Source organism: Ceratotherium simum, chromosome X (assembly GCF_057802395.1).
Source record: "Ceratotherium simum simum isolate JZ-2026a chromosome X, ASM5780239v1, whole genome shotgun sequence".
NCBI classification, from domain to species: domain Eukaryota; kingdom Metazoa; phylum Chordata; class Mammalia; order Perissodactyla; family Rhinocerotidae; genus Ceratotherium; species Ceratotherium simum.
In genome coordinates this window covers 43,124,437-43,147,903 of record NC_141940.1, presented here as the reverse complement: position 1 = coordinate 43,147,903, position 23,467 = coordinate 43,124,437, and the positions used below count along the sequence as shown (strand labels likewise).

General features: G+C 38.1%; 1 long non-coding RNA gene and 1 pseudogene across 4 annotated transcripts in view; both read right to left on the bottom strand.

Annotated features, from left to right (window-relative positions):
* Positions 1-1,516: 1,516 nt before the first annotated feature.
* LOC101401808 (uncharacterized) overlaps positions 1,517-23,467 on the bottom strand; it is a 40,722-nt gene continuing 18,771 nt past the window's right edge. Inside the window, exons 4-6 of one of the 4 annotated variants that reach the window (XR_015550503.1) lie at positions 20,452-20,755; positions 8,398-8,501; positions 1,517-3,459 (exon numbers count right to left, since the gene is read on the bottom strand). This is a non-coding gene — a long non-coding RNA (uncharacterized LOC101401808). Of the gene's footprint in view, positions 3,460-8,332; positions 8,502-20,451; positions 20,756-23,467 lie in introns of all 4 variants that reach the window. The other 3 variants (XR_015550504.1, XR_015550502.1, XR_015550505.1) reach the window with 3 other exon arrangements.
* Positions 20,764-22,833, bottom strand: LOC147911840 (macrophage migration inhibitory factor pseudogene; annotated as a pseudogene).

The window sequence follows — 23,467 nt, the reverse complement described above, 5'->3', positions numbered from 1 at the left end:
TTATTTCAGCAAAATGATGCAAACCTGATACTTTATTTCACTTTGTGTAACACTGGCTTTTCCTTTATTCAGGAAATATGTATTTTCCCTACTGGGAAGACATGGGAGACCTGGGCATTCAGATCAGAATAAGGGAGTTAGCTGAAAGAAGGCTTTTAGAGAATTTTGTCTGACAGCCTTCATTTAAGATTATGAGTTTTTCCCTTCCTTTCACCCTTCATTCTCATTAGTCGCCAAGAGATTAAATGAGTCTTTTGTCAGGAGAAAGCAGCCTTTGAATGACCTTCTTTTGCACCATCTCCCTCCTAGATACTATTTTCCCTTGGTTTCCATGACCCCCCTGTCTCATAGTTTCTCTCTTCCAGACCTTTTGGTGCCTACTGTTCAGTCTCCTTTGCTGAATCTTCTTTCTCTTCCTGATCCTTCAATAACAGCGATCAAAATTAAAATCTCCACAACTGGGGTTTACCAAAAGCTTAGTATGTGTCAGGCACCCTTATGCTAAGCCCTTTAAATGCAGTAGCTCTTTAATGCTCATAGCAACCCCATAAAATCGCTATTACTTTCTCTTTCTAATTTTCTATTAATATTAATTTAATTACTATTAATTGCCACATATTTCAGATGAGGAAATAGGCTAGAAAGTTGGGAAATTACCTTGGGTCACGCAGCTCTTTAGCGGTGGAGCCAGGGATGAGACACCTGGCTGACTGACTCCAAAGCCGGTGCTCCTTACTCGGGTTAGCTCTCCTGTGCACAGCATCCTGTGATGTAGGTGCTATCCTATCTGCACTAGACACAGGAGGAAAGTGAGGTCTACACTCATGAAGTGATCAGCCGAAAGTCATGAGAGCAAGTGGCTTGTGTGTCACACACAAGGATGGAATCTTTAAGGAAAACTTCTTTGACAGAAAAGAGGCTTTTCTACCTTTCTTTTTCTTTCCCTCTGGGTTGCAGCTACCCATCCTGCTGCCTAGAAACCACCACCCCCCATTCAGTCCTATTATCACATTCCATTTAACACTGTTGTTTCCTGTCTATGCTTTAGGTGCAAATAGTTGTGAATTCAACATATGTAAGAGGAGACAGCAGCAGAAGTCAGTGGAGAATGGAGTAATTGTTCAATTAAGTGGTGCTAGGGGGACTTCATCTGATTGGAAAAAAGATCAGTTTACTTTCTCTCATGACACCAAATATGAATTCCAGATCAATTTGAGAAATAAATGTAGATTTTACACAAGTGTGTACTAATTATTTAATAATATATTGTTGTTATGAAAGAAATAAAAAGAATCAAAGGTTCAAATCAACCCCTTTTAAAACTGCAAGAAAATAAATATTTATTAAATCTCTGGATTGGAGAAAACTTTTTATGGTTAAGAGTGATGAAATAAATTATAAAGGAAAGACCAATAACTCAGAAGATAGCACTAACAGAAATAAAAGACAAACAGCAAGCTGAGAAATATTGGCAACAGATAAGAAAAACAATAATAACAGCAAACTTTTATTGTGTTTGGATAGTTAACATTTATTAAGTTCTTACAAAGTGCCAGGCATATTCTAAGAGCTCTACATGGTTTCATTTCATTGTCACAATAAACTGTGAGAGAGATCCTAATATTATCTCAAGGTTCTAAAACATTCTTATGTAAGGGAAAAAAACCAGAAAATGCATAAAATGTAAATATACAAATTAACAAGTTATAATAAAGGAAACCACCACAAAGATCAAGAAATAGAACACTGCCAGAACTTCCAAAATCCCTGTGAGCCCCTGCCCAATCACAACTTCTTTCCTCTCCCCTAAAGGAAACCACTGTCATGACTATATGGCTATTACTTTCTTGCTTTTCATTAGAGATTTACCACTCAAATATGAATCTCCAAACACTATTGTTTTCAAACTTTAAACAGAACTATAATTTTTATTTATTTATTTTTTCCCCCAAAGCCCCAGTAGATAGTTGTATGTCATAGCTGCACATCCTTCTAGTTGCTGTACGTGGGACGCGGCCTCAGCATGGCTGGAGAAGAGGTGCATCGGTGTGCACCTGGGATCCAAACCTGGGCCACCAGCAGCGGAGTGTGCGCACTTAACTGCTAAGCCACGGGGCCGGCCCTAAACAGAACTATAATGCATGTATCCTTCTGTATCAGGCTCATTTCCCTTACAATTATGTTTCTGAGATTCATCCTTGATGTAGTAGCATTAGTTCATCATTTTCAGTGTTGCGCTACAGCATTCTAGTCTATGAAATTATGAGAAATTATTTATCCATTCTACTGTTGATGGACATTTGGGTTGTTTCCAGTTTGTGGCAATTATGAAAAATGTTGCTATGAACATCTTTTTTCTGGTCTCCTGGTGCACATGTGCACACACAGGGTAAATAAATAGAAGTGGAACTGCTGGCTCAAAAAGTATGTGTATTTTCAACTGAAGGGGAGGAAGAACTATTCCTCTACATTCTAGGTCCTTCTAGCTGGTCTAAGAATTAAATTGCCATGAGACAGAATAACAGGAGAAAATCAAACAAAGTTTAATAACACATATACATGAGAGAAACCCAGGAAAACTGAGTAACTCGCCAAAATGGCTGAAGCCACCACTTTAAATACCATCTTCAGCTAAAGACAAAGGAGGATGTTGTGGGTAGTGGTTTGGGACTTCAAAGGGGAGGAAGGCAATTCACATGGAGATGGAAAAGCAAATGTTTGATAAATGTTTGCTGGGCCATCTATAGACAATGTGAACTGGGAGAGAACTTTGATAAAAATGGGCTTGGCAAGGATCCTCCCAGCCCACCATACCCAGAATTATCTATGGTGATGGCCAGTTCCAGACAGGCCTTCTATCTTTAATTGTTTTAGGCAATTAGGGGGAAAGTCAAAGTTTCTTTCAATGTCTTTTGTTCTTAAAAATAATAAAGCCAAAGAGGCACATTTTGGGGTGGCTAATTCTGATCCCCCACAGTCCCGCTTTTGAAACTTTAAGAAGTTTTACAGTCCAGAAGCTGAGTTGGTAGATTGTTCCATCTCACTGAACACGTCTCTTAGTCTTGATAATAGATCAGTCCAGTTAAATTCATTTCAGATGGTGATGCAGGTAGGCTCCCAAAGTTAGACCTATGCTGTGTAAGCAAGCAATCAGGTATTTAATAAGAAGCATTTCCATGGAAACAAAAAGAAAAACAACATTAATGGTTGGAGCAAATTATAAACCAGTTTCTGAGTCCTGGGGACAGTCAGTCAAGAAGATTTCTAGATGTCAGGGTCGAAGCATCTTTTGCAGTTTGAAACGTCTCTGATGATGTCATCGGGGATTCAGGTATCTTTTGAGTGGCTTACATAGCAACAGGCATGCTATCATGCTGATCTCTCTTAAGTTTATATCAAGTTCTCCAGCTTCAGTTTGCAGGGCTTCAGGAACAAGGGTGGTTTCATTTCTCAATCATTCTAAATGAAAACGATGGAAAAAAAATGGAAAACATTAGTTTGGAGACTCATAGCCAGATATTTCAGGAGACTAGAATTCAGGATCCAGTCCAGTTTACAGGTAGAAAACAAAAACCTTAAAGACAATTAGCAGAACTAGAATCTAATATGTATAATTGTGTATTATAGTTTCTACTGAAACATAATTTTTCTCTTTAAAATCACCCTCATTTTTACCAAAGATAGCCAAATTAAGACTAATTGGTTTGCAAAATAAGTCTATTTTCATTAAAATTGGCCCAATTATTTACATAAGATAGCAATTGATCATATAGGCTATTTTAAATCCACTTTGCTGGAACTTTTCATAAGGAATCTCAGATTGAACTTTATAGGCCTCTTGAGGCCAGGAAAGTTAAGCCAAGGACTTGTCATCAGACTCGCCTGCAATACCTATAGATTTGGGTGAATTCCTCTCTCCTCAAGGTCCCCAAAATATCCTGAGGTTCTTGCACCTGCCAGAAAAGTGAGCTTCTTTACTCACCTAGTAAGGTTGCTGGGAACACTGCAATCAAAGTACCAAGCCAATATCTCCAAGTGGCTTTATTTGTTTCATAAAGTCAATCTTTGTCCCTTAAAGCTATTTTGGTAATATCCAAATCTATGTATGTTTTTCTCAAATGTGACATTCCAGTCAAAGCCTTGGTAATATAACCAATGTTTCCAATTGTGTCCTGTCATAAGGAGAACAGATTCTTATTGAACTTATGCAAATAACTACATTGCCTTGAAAATAAGAATATTCACTCATTAAGAGTTTCCCAATTCTGGAGGGATCAGGTAGGGAAAAAAAGATAAATGTTTCAATTCTGCTTACAAAAGTATAATTTACCAAATTGTTACAAATCATAGCTTAAGAGAAAAGAGAAAAAGGTTGCCTTAAATTTGAAAAAAAAAACATTAAAAAAATCAATATTTCAAATGAAAAGTCATAAAAATTATAATCATCCTCATCAGTTCTTTCAGTCCCACGTAATCAACTTGATCTCAATCTCCTATCAGCAGTTTCATGAAGTTATCAGTTTCTCCGTGAGAGTTTTGTAATTTCTTACCCAGTTCAGTTTTATGATCTGAAAGTTTTTCAGAAATCTGTATTCTATGGCTACAATTAAGAAGACAAGAAATAACAAGTGTTGGAGAGGATGTGGAGAGAAGGGAACTCTCATACACTGCTGGTGGGAGTGCAAACTGATGCAGCCACTGTGGAAGACAGTATGGAGATTCCTCAAAAAATTAAGAATAGAGCTACCATACAATCCAGCTGTTCCATTGCTGGGTATTTATCCAAAGAACATGAAAACACAAATATGTAAAGATATACGCACCCCATGTTCATTGCAGCATCATTCACAATAGCCAAGACTTGGAAGCAACCTAGGTGCCTATCAAGGGATGAATGGATAAGGAAGATGTGGTATATATATACAATGGAATACTACTCAGCCATAAAAAGGATGACATCTGGCCATTTGCGACAACATAGATGGACCTTGAGGTATTATGCTATGTGAAATAATTCAGAAGGAGAAAGTCAAATACCATTTGGTCTCACTCATAAATAGAAGATAAAAACAACAACAAGCAAACACAGAGACAGAGATTGGATTGGTGGTTACTAGAGGGGAAGAGGGGAGGGAGGAGGACAAAAGAGTGATTCAGCATATGTGTATGGTGATGGACTGTAATTAGTCTTTGGGTGGTGAACATAATGTAATCTACACAGAAATTGAAATATAATGATGTATACCTGAAAGTTATATAATGTTATAAACCAATGTTACCTCAATTAAAAAAATAGAATAAAAAAGAAATCTGTATTCTAGAGTAAGTGTCAGAGTCCTTTCCATGAATCCCTTTGAAGATGAAACATATTTGCAAAAGGATCAGAGTAAAACAGTAACTGTCTGTAAAGGACAAAAGACTTTAAAATGGCAATTGACAAAGAAATGCGGTTATTTATGTGACAACTTTAAGATAATACCTAGAATTATGATTGATAACCAGGACAGATCAGAATTTTAGGAATGTTATATAATTTTTAAAACACTTATATCAATAACATTTACCCACATAATATCATAGGTCCCCATAAAACAATGTTTAGTTATCCATTTAACCATGGTGACAAAGATTTTCAGGCAAATGCAGAAAATTAAATAGCTGTAAGAAAAACCTTAGCGCCTGTGATCAAAGACCTGATAAAAAACCATACAGGAAATTTATTCTCATAAAACATAAAATCCCTACTCTTCTGGTAGAGTACGCAAAGAAAAACTTTTCATAATCTCTTTATCAAGAGCAGAATAAAAGTTTAAGAAAATTATCCTTTTGAGAGGGAAAAAAAACAAATTCTAATTTTGAACCAGCTTACTTTTGATATTAAAACTCATTTGCTTAGTTAAATTAATTTCAATCTTAGCCAATTTGACCATGCAAAAAACTCTTAAGAGTTTTTCTTTTACAACCCTTTTATAACCTTTTAAACAAACAAAAATATCTCTATTTTTATACCTTTTTTTTACTGAAAACATACATCTTGCGTTTCTTGAATACTAACATGTTTTCCTTATTAATTTTTCATACCTTTAATCACATATATTGATTTTTAACCCTTAGAAACCTTAATTTTTAAGTAAAAACTAAGAAGTAAACAAACTTGAACTGTCTTTTACATTAGCATTCTGTAGCTTGGCAAGTTTATATATATTTTTTATAATTTCTAGAAACATCCTACTTCATAGTACAATATTTTAATAAAATACAAGACATGTTTACTAATAGACCTAAACATCTTTTAGTTTCTCTTCATTAAGAAGCCAAAAGTAGATAAACCTATATTTAGTAATTAACATCTAATATTTTATCTTATTTGGAAATGATCTAGATATTCAATGAATTTTCTATTACTTACTTTAACCTAGCAACACTTCAAAGTTTCCAGTTGCCAAAGAGATTTTGGAATCTATTTTAAGTACACATGCCATAAACTATAATTATTGTTAAAAGTTTATAAACTCTTATCTCACCTGTATCTAAATCATTTACTCTCCACAATTATGTTTTGATTACCACTCATGAAAACTTCATAAGACATTAGACAAGATTAGCTTATCATTTTAAGTTATTTTGCCGACAAATTTGTAACAGGGATAACACGAGCTTAATTGACTAGTAAACCCAGGCTGCACATCTGCATCATATCCAATGCTGATAAGTCTGAGGACATGCCTATTTTAATCAAACCAACAAACTTAAACAAGCTTTCATTTACCAAAGATTATTTTATATCATGTTAACTTCAAAAACATTTGGGTTAGTTTCTATTACCTTTAGAAATAATTTATATAAGTGCTTACTGTAAGCCAGTTAAACAGAGCTCTCTTTGAAATTATACCATCTGGAGGTAAAATATCACACATATATGACATACATATAGACACACATACACAAAGATTCCACAGCTATTGTTTTAAAACTTTAGAACAATGTATCACACCTTTAAAAGTGTGCACAAAGCATTTAACAAAGGCCTGCTTTCTAAGTGTACAATTTAACCATAGACCAATTTACCTTGGCAGAAGGGCTTTATTATCATTTTTATTAGCACCCGATATTAGCCTCTAGTTTTTATCTCGTATTCTGTGGGCTCAGGCAACCCTATTGACTTCCTTTAGTATGTTTAATTAACATTGTCTGAAGGGCAGATTCATGTGCTGTCTTACAATATCAATACTAGGGGAACATTTCCCCCAGTGAGACACAATGTCTATCCCCACAATACAATTTATAATACAATCATGCAAAAGAGATGCAATCACTTCACATAAGGCCCATAAATATATCAATTTTTCTACAAAATTTCATCTGAATTCCATCAACTCTTATACCTCTAATCATAGCTTCTATTAGGACTTCATCAACAAGTCTCAGTCTTATAATATTGGGTAGGGGAAGCATTCCCAGCCAAACATAACAACCATTTTCAACAAAACACTTAGGCAAAGTTGATATAACCTCTTTATGTAATATTAGCTCAAACATTCCAATCTTTATAATCCTATCAATCTTTACACCTTTATGGGGTTTTTTTTCAATCTAATTGTAGCCTGAGTCAGGGTCCCACCAACTGGGTTTCAGTAGACCCCAAATTTAAGTTCTTAAGGCTAGTCATTGTTTCTTTGCATTTCCTTTTTAATTTGGTCTTTTCATAGGTACCAATAAAAAAATTATGATGAGAGCTCTCTAAAAATGTTTCCAATTTAGACATTTTTCCAATTTAAATGATCCATCATCTAGCCATTGATGAGTAGGATCTTAACAGGGACTCAAACCAATAAGCCTTTTATGGCTTACCATGGATGCAAGAGGCGCCCCCAAAAGAGAGTGCAAAAGAAGCAGCCTTCACAAGATCCAGAAAGTTCACTCCCAAAAATAGTCTAAGAAAGCAAAGGCCTTCGTTGCATGGGCAACAAGCAATGAAGTTTGAGACGATCAAGTCCCCTTATGAAAGCAATTGAGACCTCCTATGACAAACTCCCTTGAGAGCTGATACAACTGGACAAAGAGAGTGAGTCTTAGAACCTCAGTCTATTCAACTGGGTGCCAAGATGCACACCGGTACATGCATCCTCCAGATGGTGGAGACCAAAAAGGTCAAAAAAGCCAAGCTCTCAAGACACAGACAAGGAAAAATAGTGACCGTCTCTGGGAGGACAAGGATCAATAAACCAAGAGTATTCAAACCAAATTTCCCAGAGTTGCTGAGTCCAAGAAACTAGATTCACCAATATTTTCTCTTGGTAATCTAAATTTAAAACAAGGAAAAAAAACTCACCACTCACGCTTCCACTGGACTCTGCAGGTAGATATCTGGGAGACTGACATGGTAAGAACTCTTACCTCCTGGCAGCTCTTGTCAGGGGTCCAGGATCTCTCATCTGCAATAGCCCAGGAGTGAGCAGCGTCCAGCCAGTAAAGTTTTATCCCATCCAAGTCACCAAACTCTAGGGGAGGAAAACAATTACTCTACCCTCTAGGTCCTTGTGGCTGCTCTAAGAATCAAATTGACATGAGACAGAATAACAGGAGAAAATCAAACAAAGTTTAATAACACATATACATGGGAGAAACCCAGGAAAACTGAGTAACTCAGCCAGAACGGCTGAAGCCACCACCTTAAATACCATCTTCAGCTAAAGACAAAGGAGGATGTTGGGGGTAGTGGTTTGGGACTTCAAAGGGGAGGAAGGCAATTTACATGGAGAAAGAAAAGCAAATGTTTGATAAACAAATGTTTGTGGGGCCATCTATAGACAATGTGACCCGAGAGAGAACTTTAATAAAAATGGGCTTGGCAAAGATCCTCCCAGCCTACCATACCCGGAGTTATCTATGGTGATGGCCAGTCCCAGGACAGGCCTTCTATCTTGAATTCTTTTAGGCAGATAGGAGGAAGGTCAAAGTTCCTTTCAGAGTCTTTTGTTCTTAAAAATAATCAAGCCAAAGAGACACATTTTAGGGTGGCCAAAATACTAGATAGTACAAAACTATCTACCAAAGTCATACCAGGTACCACTTCCTCCCTCAGTGTTTAAGAGTTCCTGTTGCTCCACATCCTCACAAACACTTGGTATTGTCAATAAAGCTTTATAAGTTTCGCTTAAGGTTTTACATATCTTTTATTTAAATTTAGTTCAAGGTACTTGATTTTGTATGCTATTGCAAATGTAATATTTGTTTCAATTTCATTTTCTAAGTGCTTGCTGATGGTATATAGAAATATAATTGATCTTTTGATATTGATTTTATATATTGATTTTGCTAATCTCTCTTAACTGTAAATTTTTATCTGTAGCTTCTTTAGGATTTTCTGCATACACATGCATATCATCTGCAAATAGTAACAGTTTTATTTTCTCTTTTCCAATCTATGTGCATCTCATTTCTTTTTCTTGCCGTACTGCACTGGCTGGGACCTAGAGTACAAGAAGTGGTGAGGGAGGACATCCTTGTCTTATTCCTGAACTCAATAGGACCATTTTTAACAATTCAGCATTAAGTATGGCTACAGGTTTTTGGCACATCATTTATCAGATTAAAGATGTTTCCTTCCATCCCTAATTTACTAAAAGTTTTAAAAATCTTCAATGGATATTTAATTTTATGGAACGCTTTGTATCTATTAAGACAATCATATATTTTTTTCTTTTTGTCTCTTAATATATGAAATTGCATTGTTTTGTTTTCTAACAATAAACCAATCAAGCATTTCTGGAATAAACCCAGTTTGGTCCTGATTTATTATAATCGTTATACATTGCTGGATTCAATTTGCTGATATTTTGTTTAGGATTTTTGTATCTCTGTCTGTAAGAGATATTAGGCTGTAATTTTCCTTTCTCATAATATATTTGTCAACTTATGGTATCACAGATTTGGTGGCCTCATAAAACTAGTTGAGGAGTGCAACCTCTTTTTTCTATCGTCCTTCAGCTTTCTCCATGTACAAACAAGGAAACTGATGTCCCAGGTGTTAAAACAGATTATTTTTCATACCTGCATTATATCCAATTATTTGCTTATAACCATTATTTATTGAACCAGTCTCATATATTCTTGTTTCCAATGTTTCACTGTTATAAACCTGCTGAAAGAGCATCCTCATTCACATACACGTTTGTACATGTGACCAAATATTTCCGGAGGATACATTCCTAGAAGTAGAGTTGCTGAATGAAGGACTATGTTCCACAGGAACCAGAGGGGGAAGTGGCCCACGGCATGATCTACTTTGGTAGCAGTGGCTCACATTCAGGGCCTTTCCTCATTTCTTAATGTGCCTGTAATACTCTTTAACTCTGCGTTACTAGAGACTTTAATATGTAATATTTAAAGGTCAGTTCAGCTCCAAGAAATCACCAAGTTACTTAAATTTTCAAATGATTTGAGAGTTTGTTTTTTAACTTTTTTAATGGAAATTTTCACCCACACAAAAGTACAGAGAACAGTATACTGAACCCCCATGTTCCCATCACCCAGCTTCAAGAATTATCAACATTCTGCATATCTTGTTTCATCTGTAATCCCCACACGTTTTTAATGGAGTATTTTAAAGCAATTACTAGACATATAAAATGGTATGATTCTTCTGTACTCTAAACATAGTTATATCTCCCCTTTTTCATTCCAAATATTTTTTATTGGAGTAAAATTCATATAACATAAAATTCACCATTTTAACCATTTTAAAGTGTACAATTCAGTGGCATTTAGAACACATTCAATTTTTTTTAATTTGTGCATTTCTCTTTATTCTGGATCAATTTTTCCAGAGGTTTGTTTACTAGTCTTTTGGACAAATTTACTTTTGGTTTAGCTGACTTTTCTATTGTTTCTTTTTTTTTTCTACTTCATTTGATTTCTACTCTTATCTTTATTACATCCTCCCTTCTACCTTACCTAAATTATTATATTGGACATCTGCTGCATATATTTTCAGTCTTTCTTCATTTTAAATATATGCACTTTGGTTTTAAATTTGCTTTTAAGTACTGTCTGAGGTGCATTCTACAAGATTGGCTGAAAAGCAGATTTTTCATTATCATCCAGTTCTACATGTTTTATTATCCATTTCCAGCAGATGTAGGCACTTCTCTGGCTGAAGACCAATGGCAGAATTTAATCTCAAGATGAACACAGGCTTCTTTAAACTTCCAGATCCACAGCCCCAACCACTTTACCTTCACCCTAGCTGAATACCACATCTTGAGGTACTCAAATAAAAAAAGGCTAATCTCGGGCCGGCTCCGTGGCTTAGCGGTTAAGTGCGCGCGCTCTGATGCTGGCGGCCCAGGTTCGGATCCCGGGAGCGCCCCGAGGCACCACTTCTCCGTCCAACGCGAGGCCGAGTCCCACGTACAGCAACTAGAAGGATGTGAACCTATGACATACAACTATCTACTGGGGCTTTGGGGGGAAAAACTGAATAAATAAAATCTTTAAAAAAAAAAAAAAAAAAAAAGCTAATCTCAGTCACTTTTTCTGGAGTAAGACTACATCACTCCCTTCTTTGTTTGGCTACCCTAAATCCTTCTTTTATGAGGATACAATTACCCTCAATAACATATTGATAAAAAAAAGGTAATCACAAATTAATTAGTTTCAAACAGGACATTTTACTACACTGTGCCAACTAAGCCCTGTTCCTCAATCCAGCTTTTGGGAGTCGGGCACTGGTTGAGCTCTTTGGGCACTAGCTGAGCTCTTCAAGAAGTAATACTGTGATTCCAATCTGAATACTGTATTTTGTGTATAAGTGGCCAGTCAGGTTGCCTGTGGAGGGGTTGGGCAGTTGGATAAGGAGATGAGGAACATGATTTGGGCATTCCTGAAACTCTGCCTCCTTCCCTTAGAAGGTGTGTGCAATTGGGCAAGGTAGTTAACCTCTCTGTGCTTCAGCTTCTTCCTTGGTAAAATGGAATAATAACAGGCAGTCCCTCATATAGTTGTGGTGAGAATTAAGTGAGTGAACATTTGCAAAGTCTTTTAAAAGAGTGCCTGGTGCATTGTAAGTGCTGTGCCATAGAATACCATCATAATTGCACCAAATGCTTCTCTCCAAACTCTGAACAGCCCTGAAGATGGATTACCTAAGCCCTCCCTCTTAGCCTCTTCATGGCAATTTCATTAAACTCAGTAGCCTTAGCTTACTTTACGCATGTGAAGGGGGGAGAGAATAAAATCTTTTAAGAGCTAACCCAGTAATCCTCCTCCAAACAGGAACTGTCTTTGGGTTAGGAACACACCTGCAGGGATGCTTGCCTAGCTGGAGAGGCGAGTGAGGTTCTGTGGACCCAGCTGGGATGGCCCCAGGCCTAGAGGAAGATAGCAGGGAAACCTCTGCAGAAGGATAACTGCAGAAGGAACTCTGGAGGATGGGAGCTGCTAAGCCAAGAAGGCGAGAAAGCCCAAGGGCCAGGCAGGAGGCTGAATGGAAAAGTTTGAGTGAAACTGGCCTGAGACTCTTTTGTGTAATTTGCTAATTGGTTAATTTTTTATTGGTTGGCCTTTTCAAAAAATTATTTTACATTGTTTAGTGTAGCCTATGCTCATGTTAATAATGAAACAGCTTTCAAACACAGAAGAGGACAAAGTAAAAGTGAAAGTCCCCCCATCTCCCCACAGTCCAGTCTGGTGTGTGTTCTTTCAGATCTGCTTTTACACAAACACCAACATACATGTTTTTGTTCTTTTTCTATAAAAGTTGGGTCATAGCAGGCACTTGGTTCTGAAATCCTCTTTCATGTTGTCTTCTATGTTGGGATGAACTTCCTCCACTGTCCCAAACCTTCAGCAAGATCCTGCTACCTGCCTTGTGCTGGCAGGTCTTTGGACTAGCTCCTTGATTTCTATCAACAGTCACTCTCAGTGAAAGGAAGAAATTACAGTTTTGCCTCACTACATTCATATAATAATATTCATACAGCTACTGCTTATGGTGACCCTAAGGTGTCAGGCAGTCTCCTCAGTGCTTTACTCGAATTCTCACAGCATCTCCTCACAACAACCCCTAGGAAGTCAATCCCACTATTATTGCATGTGGGTTCACAGATGAGGACTCGAGAGGCCCAAAAGCTGAAGAGAGGAACATTAAGGAGGAAAGTAAACATGGCAGAGGCAGGACTCAGACCTGTAGCATCTCTAAATCTTCACAATGACCTTATAATGGAGCTGTCACCACAAATGAGGGGACTGAGGCTGCAGAGTTCACAGAGCAAGATGAAGCCACTGGGAATCTACCTGCCCTCTCATTTCATAGGTATATCCCTTTTTGTAAAACAGTGATGAAAACGAGCAAGCAAAGATCTAGATGAATGCAGAGACATGCAGTGGTCATTGATTGGAAGACTCAGTAGGGTAAAGATGTCAATTCTCCCCAAGGTGATCTATAGGTTTAACACAATTACTATCAAAATCTCAGCAAGATTTTTCATAGACACATAAAAGCTTATTCTAAAATTTATGAGGAAAAGCAAAGTAACTATGATAGCTAAAACAATTTTGAAAAAGAAGGAGAAACTGGGGGGAATCACTCTATCCAATGATAAGACTTATTATGTAGTTACAGTAAATTGAATAATAGACATGATCAGAGGAGACAAATAGAGAACCCAGAAACAAACACTGATTTTTGACAAAAGTGTAAAAGAAAAATTCAATAGTTCAATAGCTTTTTCAAAAAATGGTACTGGAAAAATTGAACATTCATAGAGAAAAAAATGAACTTCAACCTGAACCTGACAGCAGATGCAAAAATTAACTGAAAACGAATCATGGACTTAAGTGTAAAATGTAAAACTATGAAACTTTTAGCAGAAAACATAAGAGAAAAACTTTGGGACCAAGATCTTGCCAAAAAGTTCTTAGACAAGTGACCAAAAAACATGACATCCATAAAAGAAAAATATTTTTTTTTTAATTTTTTGTTTATTGCAGTAACATTGGTTTATAACATTGTATAAATTTCAGGTGTACATCATTATACTTCTATTTCTGCATAGATTACATCATGTTCACCACCCAAATACTAATTACAACCCATCACCACACACATGTGCCGAATTATCCCTTTCACCCTCCTCCCTCCCCCTTCCCCTCTGGTAACCACCAATCCAATCTCTGTCTCTATGTGTTTGTTTATTGTTGTTATTATCTACTACTTAATGAAGGAAATCATACGGTATTTGACCTCCCTCTGACTTATTAGACTTTGCATAATACCCTCTATGTCCATCCATGTTGTCACAAATGGCTGGATTTCATCATTTCTTATGGCTGAGTAGTATTCCATTGTGTATATATACCACATCTTCTTTATCCATTCGTCCCTTGATGGGCACTTAGGTTGTTTCCAAGTCTTGGCTATTGTGAATAACGCTGCAATGAACACAGGGGTGCATGTATCTTTATGCATTGGTGTTTTCAAGTTCTTTGGATAAAAACCCAGCAGTGGAATAGCTGGATCATATGGTAGTTCTATCCTTGATTTTTTGAGGAATCTCCATACTGTTTTCCATAGCGGCTGTGCCACTTTGCACTCCCACCAGCAGTATATGAGAGTTCCCTTCCCTCCACATCCTCTCCAACACATGTTATTTCCTGTCTTGTTAATTATAGCCATTCTGACGGGCGTGAGGTGATATCTCATTGTAGTTTTGATTTGCATTTCCCTGATAGTTAATGATTTTCAACATCTTTTCATGTGTCTGTTGGCCATCTGTATATCTTCTTTGGAGAAATGACTGTTCAGGCCTTTTGCCCATTTTTTAATTGGGTTGATAGTTTTTTAGTTGTTGAGATGCATGAGTTCTTTATATATTTTAGAGATTAACCCCTTATCAGATGTATGGTTTGCAAATATCTTCTCCCAATTGTTAGGTTGTCTTTTCGTTTTGTTGATGGTTTCCTTTGCTGTGCAGAAGCTTTTTAGTTTGATGTAGTCCCATTTGTTTATTTTTTCTATTGTTCCTCTTGCCCAGTCAGACATGGTGCTTGAAAATATGTTGCTAAGACCGATGTGGAAGAGCGTACTGCCTATGTTTTGTTCTAGAAGTTTCATAGTTTCAGGTCTTAGATTCAAGTCTTTAATCCATTTGGAGTTAATTTTTGTGTATGGTGTAAGGTAAGGGTCTACTATCATTTTTTTGCATGTGGCTATCCAGTTTTCCCAACACGATTTGTTGAAGAGACTTTCTTTTCTCCATTGTATGTTCTTGGCTCCCTTGTCAAAGATTAGCTGTCCACAGATGTGTGGGTTTATTTCTAGGCTTTTAATTCTATTCCATTGATCTGTGTGTCTGTTTTTGTGCCAGCACCATGCTGTTTTGGTTACTATAGCTTTCTAGTATATTTTGAAATCAGGGAGTGTGATACCTCCAGCTTTGTTCTTTTTTCTCAGGATTCCTTTAGCTATTCGGGGTCTTTTGTTGTTCCATATAAATTTTAGGGTTCTTTGTTCTATTTCTGTGAAAAATGTTGTTGGAACTTTGATAGGGATTTCACTGAATCTATAGATTGCTTTAGGAAGTATGGACATCTGAACTATGTTAATTCTTCCAATCCAAGAGCATGGAATATCTTTCCATTTCTTTGTGTCTTCTTCAATTTCTTTCAGCAATGTTTTATAGTTTTCGGTGTACAGATCTTTCACCTCTTTGGTTAAGTTTATTCCTAGGTATTTTATCCTTTTTGTTGCAATTGTAAATGGGATGGTATTCTTAATTTCTCTTTCTGCTACTTCGTTGTTAGTGTATAGAAATGCAACTGATTTTTGTATGTTGATTTTGTATCCTGCAACTTTACCATATTCGTTTATTACTTCTAAATGTTTTCTGGTGGATTCTTCAGGGTTTTCTATATATAAAATCATGTCATCTGCAAATAGTGACAGTTTCACTTCTTTCTTTCCAATTTAGATCTCTTTTATTTCTTTCTCTTACCTGATTGCTCTAGCTAGGACTTCAAGTACTATGTTAAATAGGAGTGGTGACAGTGGGCATCCTTGTCTGGTTCCTGTTCTTAGAGGGACAGCTTTCAGTTTTTCACCATTGAGGATGATATTAGCTGTAGGTTTGTCATATATGGCCTTTATTATGTTTAGGTACTTTCCTTCTATCCCCATTTTATTCAGGGTTTTTATCATAAATGGATGCTGTATCTTGTCAAATGCTTTCTCTGCATCTACTGAGATAATCATGTAATTTTTATTCTTCATTTTATTAATGTTCTGTATTATGGTGATTGATTTGCCTATGTTGAAACATCCCTGCATACCTGGAATAAATCCCACTTGATCATGGTGTATATCATTTTAACGTATTGTTGTATGCGATTTGCTAGTATTTTGTTGAGGATTTTTGCATCGATGTTCATCAGTGATATTGGCCTGTAATTTTCTTTTTTTGTGTTGTCCTTGTCTGGTTTTGGTATCAGGGTAATATCGGCTTCGTAGAATGAGTTAGGGAGCTTCCCCCACTTCTCAATTTTTTGGAAGAGTTTGAGAAGGATAGGTATTAAGTCTTCTTTGAATGTTTGGTAGAATTCACCAGGGAAGCCATCTGGTCCTGGACTTTTATTTTTGGGGAGGTTTGTGATTACTGTTTCAATCTCCTTACTGGTGATTGGTCTATTCAAATTCTCTACTTCTTCTTGATCCAGTTTTAGAAGGTTGTATGATTCTCAGAATTTATCGATTTCTTCCAGGTTGTCGAATTGCTTGGCATATAGCTTTTCATAGTATTCTCTTATAATCTTTTGTATTTCTGAGGTGTCTGTTGTAACTTCTCCTCTTTCATTTCTGATTTTACTTATTTGTGCCTTCTCTCTTTTTTTCTTGGTGAGTCTAGCTAAAGGTTTGTCAATTTTGTTGATCTTTTCAAAGAACCAGCTCTTGGTTTTATTAATTTTTTCCATTGTTTTTTTAGTCTCTATTTCATTTTTTTCTGCTCTGATTTTTATTATTTCCCTTCTTCTACTGATTTGGGGCTTTGTTTTTTCTTCTTTTTCCAGTTCCTTTAGGTGCACTGTTAGATTGTTTATTTGAGATTTTTCTTGTTTGTTGACATAGGCCTGTATTGCTATAAACTTTCCTCTTAGAACCACTTTTGCTGTATCCCATAAATTCTGGCATGTCGTATTTTCATTTTCATTTGTCTCCAGGTATTTTTTGATTTCTTCTTTGATTTCTTCATTGACCCAGTCGTTGTTCAGTAGCATTTTGTTTAATCTCCACGTATTTGTGGCTTTTCTGATTTTCTTCCTATAGTTGATTTCAAGTTCCATACCGTTGTGGTCAGAAAAGATGCTTGGTATTATTTCAATCTTCTTAAATTTATGGAGACTCATTTTGTGACCTAATATGTGATCAATCCTGGAGAATGTTCCATGTGCATTTGAAAAGAACGTGTATTCTTTGGTTTTAGGATAGAATGCTCTGTATATATCTACTAGGTCCATCTGTTCTAGTGTGTCGTTTAAGGCCAATGTTTCCTTATTGATCTTTTGTTTGGATGATCTATCCATTGGTGTAAGTGGAGTGTTAAAGTCCCCTACTATTATTGTGTTACTGTCTATTTCTCTTTTTATGTCTGTTAATAATTTCTTTATATATTTAGGTGCCCCTACATTGGGTGTGTAGATATTTACAAGTATTATATCCTCTTGTTGGATTGTTCCCTTGATCATTATGTAATGCCCTTCTTTGTCTCTTTTTACAGTTTTTGTTTTAAAGTCTATTTTGTCTGATATGAGTACTGCTACCCCAGCTTTCTTTTCATTGCCATTTGCGTGGAGTATCTTTTTCCATCCCTTCACTTTAAGTTTGTGAGTGTCTTTAGGTCTGAAGTGTTTCTCTTGTATGCAGCATATATAGGGGTCTTGGTGTTTTATCCAATCAGCCACCCTATGCCTTTTAATCGAGGCATTTAGTCTATTGACGTTTAAAGTAGCTATTGATAAGTGTGTACTTACTGCCATTTTTTAACTTTTTTTCTCAGTGTTTTAGTAGTCCTTCTCTGTTCCTTTCTCCTTCTATACAGAATTGATGGTCTCTTTAGTTTGACCTCTGTCTGAAAGCTCTACTCTTTATCTCCCCTCCTCCCTCATTTTATGTTTTTGATATCATATCTAACCTCTTTTTTGTGCATTTGTATCCATTGCCCTCTTATCATGGAAACAGATAATTTCTCCTATTTGTGGTCTTCTCTTTTCCCCTTAAATCAGTTCCTTTAACATTTCTTGTAGCAGTGGTTTCTTGGTGACAAACTCCTTTAATTTTTGCTTGTCTGGGAAATTTTTGATCTCTCCTTGCATTTTCAATGTTAATCTTGCTGGGTAGAGTATTCTTGGCTGTAAGTTTTTTCCTTTTAACACTTTAAATATTTCGTGCCACTCTCTTCTAGCCTGTAAGGTTTCTGCTGAGAAGTCAGCTGATAGCCTTATGGGGTTTCCTTTGTGTGTAACTTGTCTTTCTCTGGCAGCTTTTAGGATTCTCTCTTTATCTTTAATTCTAGACATTGTGATTATGATGTGTCTTGTTGTGGGCCTCTTTGGGTTTATCTTGTTTGGGGCTCTCTGTGATTCCTGTACCTGGATGTCTGTTTCCTTCCTTAGGTTAGGGAAGTTTTCATCTCTTATTTCTTGAAATAGATTCTCTGCCCCTTTGTCTTGCTCTTCTCCTTCCGGGACACCTATAACACGGATGTTAGTGTGCTTGATGTTGTCCCAGAGGTCCCTTAGACTGTCCTCACTGTTTTTAATTCTTTTCTCTTTTACCTATTCAGCTTGGGTAATTTCTTCTAGTCTTTCATCCAGCTCGCAGATCCATCCTTCTGTATCCTCTACTCTGCTTTTGAGTCCCTCTAGCGAATTTTTCATTTCCAGTATCGTATTCTTCAGTTCTGATTGGTTCTTTTTTATATTTTCCATTTCTTTGTTGACATTCTCACTGAGTTCATCTATTCTTCTCCCCACATCAGTGAGGATCCTTAACACTCTTAGTTTGAACTCCCTGTCAGGTAGGTTGCTCATTTCTGTTTCCCTTAGTTCCTTTTCTGGGGTTTTGTCCTGTTCCCTTACTTGGAATGTATTCCTTTGCCTCCTCATTTTGCCTCTTTCCCTGTGCTTGTGTCTACATATTAGGTAGGTCAGCTATGTCTCCTACTCTTGGATAGGTGACCTTATACAAGTGATGCCTTCCGAGTCCCGCAGTGTGCTTCCCTCAGTTCTCAATGTTCCAGGGGTGACCCCTATGTGGGCTACGTGTGTCCTTCTGTTGTGGCCTGTTTGCTCTCCCTGTATGCGTCCAGGTTGGCCAAGTTATGCTCCTGGTCAGCCGTTGTAATGCTCAGCTGTTGGTAGTTGTTGTGGGCCCTTCAGTCTCTTTATCAGGTGTGGGGAGCCCCAGCTCAGTTGGCTGCAAGTTCTAATACCACATTTGTGTTGCAGTATTTCTCGTGAGTAGGCCCCCAGCGTGGCAGGTTGTTAGCCTCAGGGGCTTACAATTGCTATAAGCCTCCAGCCTTTAGGTCTCTTGTCAGCACTCTGAGGATTGCAGCTGGGTGGGGCTGGCCTCAGGCACAAGAGCACCCAATTATTTCAGACTTTGGAAGGTGGGGCAAACCCCCTATGTGGGTCTTTGAGAAGCTCAGTTCTTCTGCAGCTGACAAGCCCTGCTGCCCACAGGTCCACACACATAGTCAACACAGTTCTGCCCCGTGTGTGCGCCCCGACCTCCGGAAGTGGACCCAGTCTCTCCACAGCGGGAGCCCCACACACTCCACCACCGCCCCACACTCTCCACCCACTCCTTGTGCATGCCCTGCCCCACTGAAGTGGGCTCAGTTGCCAGGCTGCAGAGAATCCAGTCACCAATCTATGCAGGCCCATAAGTTGCCTCAGGGCTTGTTGTTGGGTGGGGCCAGTCTCTAGGGTGGGCTGCCTGCCCTGGCTGAGCTGGATTAAATCAGTGCTCTAGCGGGTGGGGCAGACCTGGGCTAGCAGGCCCCAGGGAGAACTCCAATGGCGTCTGTGCCAGCACGCCCACACCAGGCCACAACAATGGCCGCTGCCAATTTCCCAGTCCCTGTAGAGGCCTCACCTCTCACCGAGATGCCCTCAGGGCCTATCAGGTGAGTCTCTTGTCACCAAAGCACTATGCACCTTTCTTTCTGGTGATTTTAGGATGCTTTCTGAAACAGGTGACTTTGCACACGGGCCCTTTAAGAGCCGGTTTTAATTTCTTTGTGAACCAGGTTTTCTGGGGGTACTCCCCAATGTTTTAGTAGTAGGCAAAGTCAGATATTATGCCACTGGTCTCGATTGTGCTGGGTCCACAAAATGCCTACAGCAGGGGTGCTCCCCGGCTCAGGGCCCCACAACTCCAGGGAGGCTGCATACCTTTGGCCTGCTCCTGGGTGGTCATGAAGCTGGCGGCTTGTGAAGGCGGTGTTTTTTCTCTCCAGAAGGGAGTTTCTGCCTCTTCCACCTCAATTAGGATTGTCCTTTGTTGCAGGAGTTCCTCTTATCCAGTTTTCAGTTCTGTCTCAGGGGTAATTTTTCCACGAGTAGTTGTAAATTGGCTGTGTCTGCGGGAGAAGGTGAGTTCAGAGTCTGCCTACGCCGCCATCCTGACTTCTCTCATACCAGAAAAACCATTATAATTGGACTTCACCAAAATTAAAACCTCGTTCTATAACAGACCCTGTTAAGAGGATGAAAAGACAGGCTACAGACTGGGAGAAAATACTTACAATCCACATATCCAACAAAGAATTGGTATCTAGAATATATAAAGAACTCTCAGAATTTAACAGTAATAAACAAATGATCCAATTAGAAAATGAGCAAAAGTCGTGAACAGAATTTCACCAGAGAGGATATACAGACGGCAAAGCTGCACATGAACACATGTTCAACATCATTAGCCATTAGAGAAAGACAAATTAAAACCACAGTAAGCTACCACTGTACACCCACTAGAAGGGCTAAAATATAGAAGAGTAATGCCAAATGTTGTCAAAGATGTGGGAAATGGGATTTTTAATACATTGCTGGTGGGAACGTAAAATGGTAAGGGTCTGGAAACAATTCTGGCAGTTTCTTATAAAACTAAACATGCACTTACTGCATGACCTCGCAAGTACACTCTTGGGCATTTATCCCAGAGAAATGAAAACATTTTCACACAAAAACCTGCCTGTGAATATTCATAGCAGCTTTATTCATAATAGCAAAACCAAGAAATAACCCATATGTCTTTCAATTAGTGATTGAATAAACAAACTCTGGTACATCCATCTAATGACATACTACTCAGCAATAAAAAAAGGAACAAACTATTGATACACACAGCAACCAAGATGGACCTCAAGGGCATTTCGCTAAGTGAAAAAGTCAGTTTCCAAAAGGTTACGTAGTGTAGGATTCCATTTACATAACATTCTCAAAATGCGAAAACTATAGAGATTGAGAACAGATTAATCATTGTCAGGGTACAACAACTGGCAGAGGGGTGCAAATATTAAGGGCTAGCACAAGGGAGCACTTTTGAGATGACTGAACAGTTTTATATCTTAACTCTAGTGATGGTTACACGAATGCATAGATGGGATAAAATTGTCTAGAACTACACACACACACAAATGAATGCATGTAAAAATGATGAAAACCGAAAAAGGTCTGTAGTCCAGTTAACAATATTGTACCAACATTAATTTCTAGGATTTGATATTGTGTTTCAATTACATAAGATACCACCATTGGGGGAAGCTTGGTGACAGATACATAGGCCTGTATGTACTGCCTTTGCAACTTCCTGTGAGTATAATAATCTAAAAATAAAAAGTTAAAAAATATAAAGCTGGTGTGGGATCCAAATTTGCAAAAAGTAGCCTTTGTGAATTTAATGCCTAGAATTGTTCTGTGTTAGTTACTTTCCATGCATAGCTGGAGTAGTTTATTTTTTGTGTTTTTTTTTCTTTTTTTCCTTTTTTTTTTTAGTCTCTAAACCATTCATTGCTCCCAACAGGGAGGTGGGGGTTGCTGGGCGCGAGGCAAGCAGAATACTGCAGGCGGTGGGACCTGGCACAGTTGGGTCGGTGTGGCACGGCCCTCTGGTGAAGGTAGAGCCGTTTCAGTTCATGTTGGCCGAATTTATGTTGTAGTATTTGATGTAGATCCTTTCCGGGCCGACGCGCAGGCACTTGGCCAGCCGGCTACACAGCACCTTGCTGAAGGAGCGGTCTGAGCACCTCAGATCTTGCCAATGCTGTGCAGGCTGCTGAGCACGCCCGGCTCCTTCAAGCCTCCGAAGGCCAGGAGCTGGTCCGGACCACACGCACCGCGATGGCCTGTGCCGGCCCGCCTGTGTCCTGCGCCAGCTGCTGGGTGAGGTCGCAGAGGAGCTCGTCCTGCACAGAGGCATGGGGCATGTTGGTGTCCACCATCAACATCGGCATGATGGTGGAGTAATGGCGGGTACCGGGGCACAGGAATCAACGTATGCGCGCGGTTGTGCATAGCCCAGGGGCCGCAGCCCAGAAACCTGAGCTACGCAACAGCCGCCAGGTGACACCCCCAGGCCGGCTGCGGGCCCTGGCGTAGTTGAACAATTCCTCCTCCTTTTTAGCATTTTGCAGCATATACGTGCATCAAATCATCACATCATACACCTTAAAGTTACATAGGTTAATATGTCTATATCTCAATATAGCTGGAAAAAATCTTAAAAAGACCAAAAAAAAAAATTCCTCCTTTTGACAAGTTTTGCAAACATGTGCTCAAAGGAGGTGCACTAGTGTTTCTTTTCAAAATGCTGATAGTTATTTATATATTTTAAAATAAAATTACATGCACATGGTAAAAAAGTATTAATATTTTTTAGACCCAAAAGAGAGTTTGCTTATGTAGGTTATAGATCAATATTTACTGTATTGAAAATCAAAACTGAAAATAAAAATATTTATTAATTCATTTAAAATAACACTAAACCCACTATCTATTAACATAAATAACATATTTTATTAAAATAACTGTATTTTCCAAAACAAAAAATAATTTAGAAATGTTTTCTATTTTTGAAAATCTCTTTAATGTCTGCCTTAATACAAGACAGCTAGATGTTCATATTTGTTTCTGCATAGTGAGATAGTTGTGGTTGTATGTGTGGCTGTTTTAGCTGAAGTATATGAAGAAAATCCAACCTTAGGGAGATATGTAGCTGGATAAAGGAGGATTTCCCAGACACTTTGAAAGGGTCTCAGGTGTCAGGTGTCCCCAGGGTCCTCAGACCACACTCAGAAAACTGATGTGCTGGAGATACATAGTGAAATGTTTATAAAGGAAATGTTAAGGATGTCTGCAATTTGCATTAAAATACTCCAAAACATACACATACATACAAAACATACACACA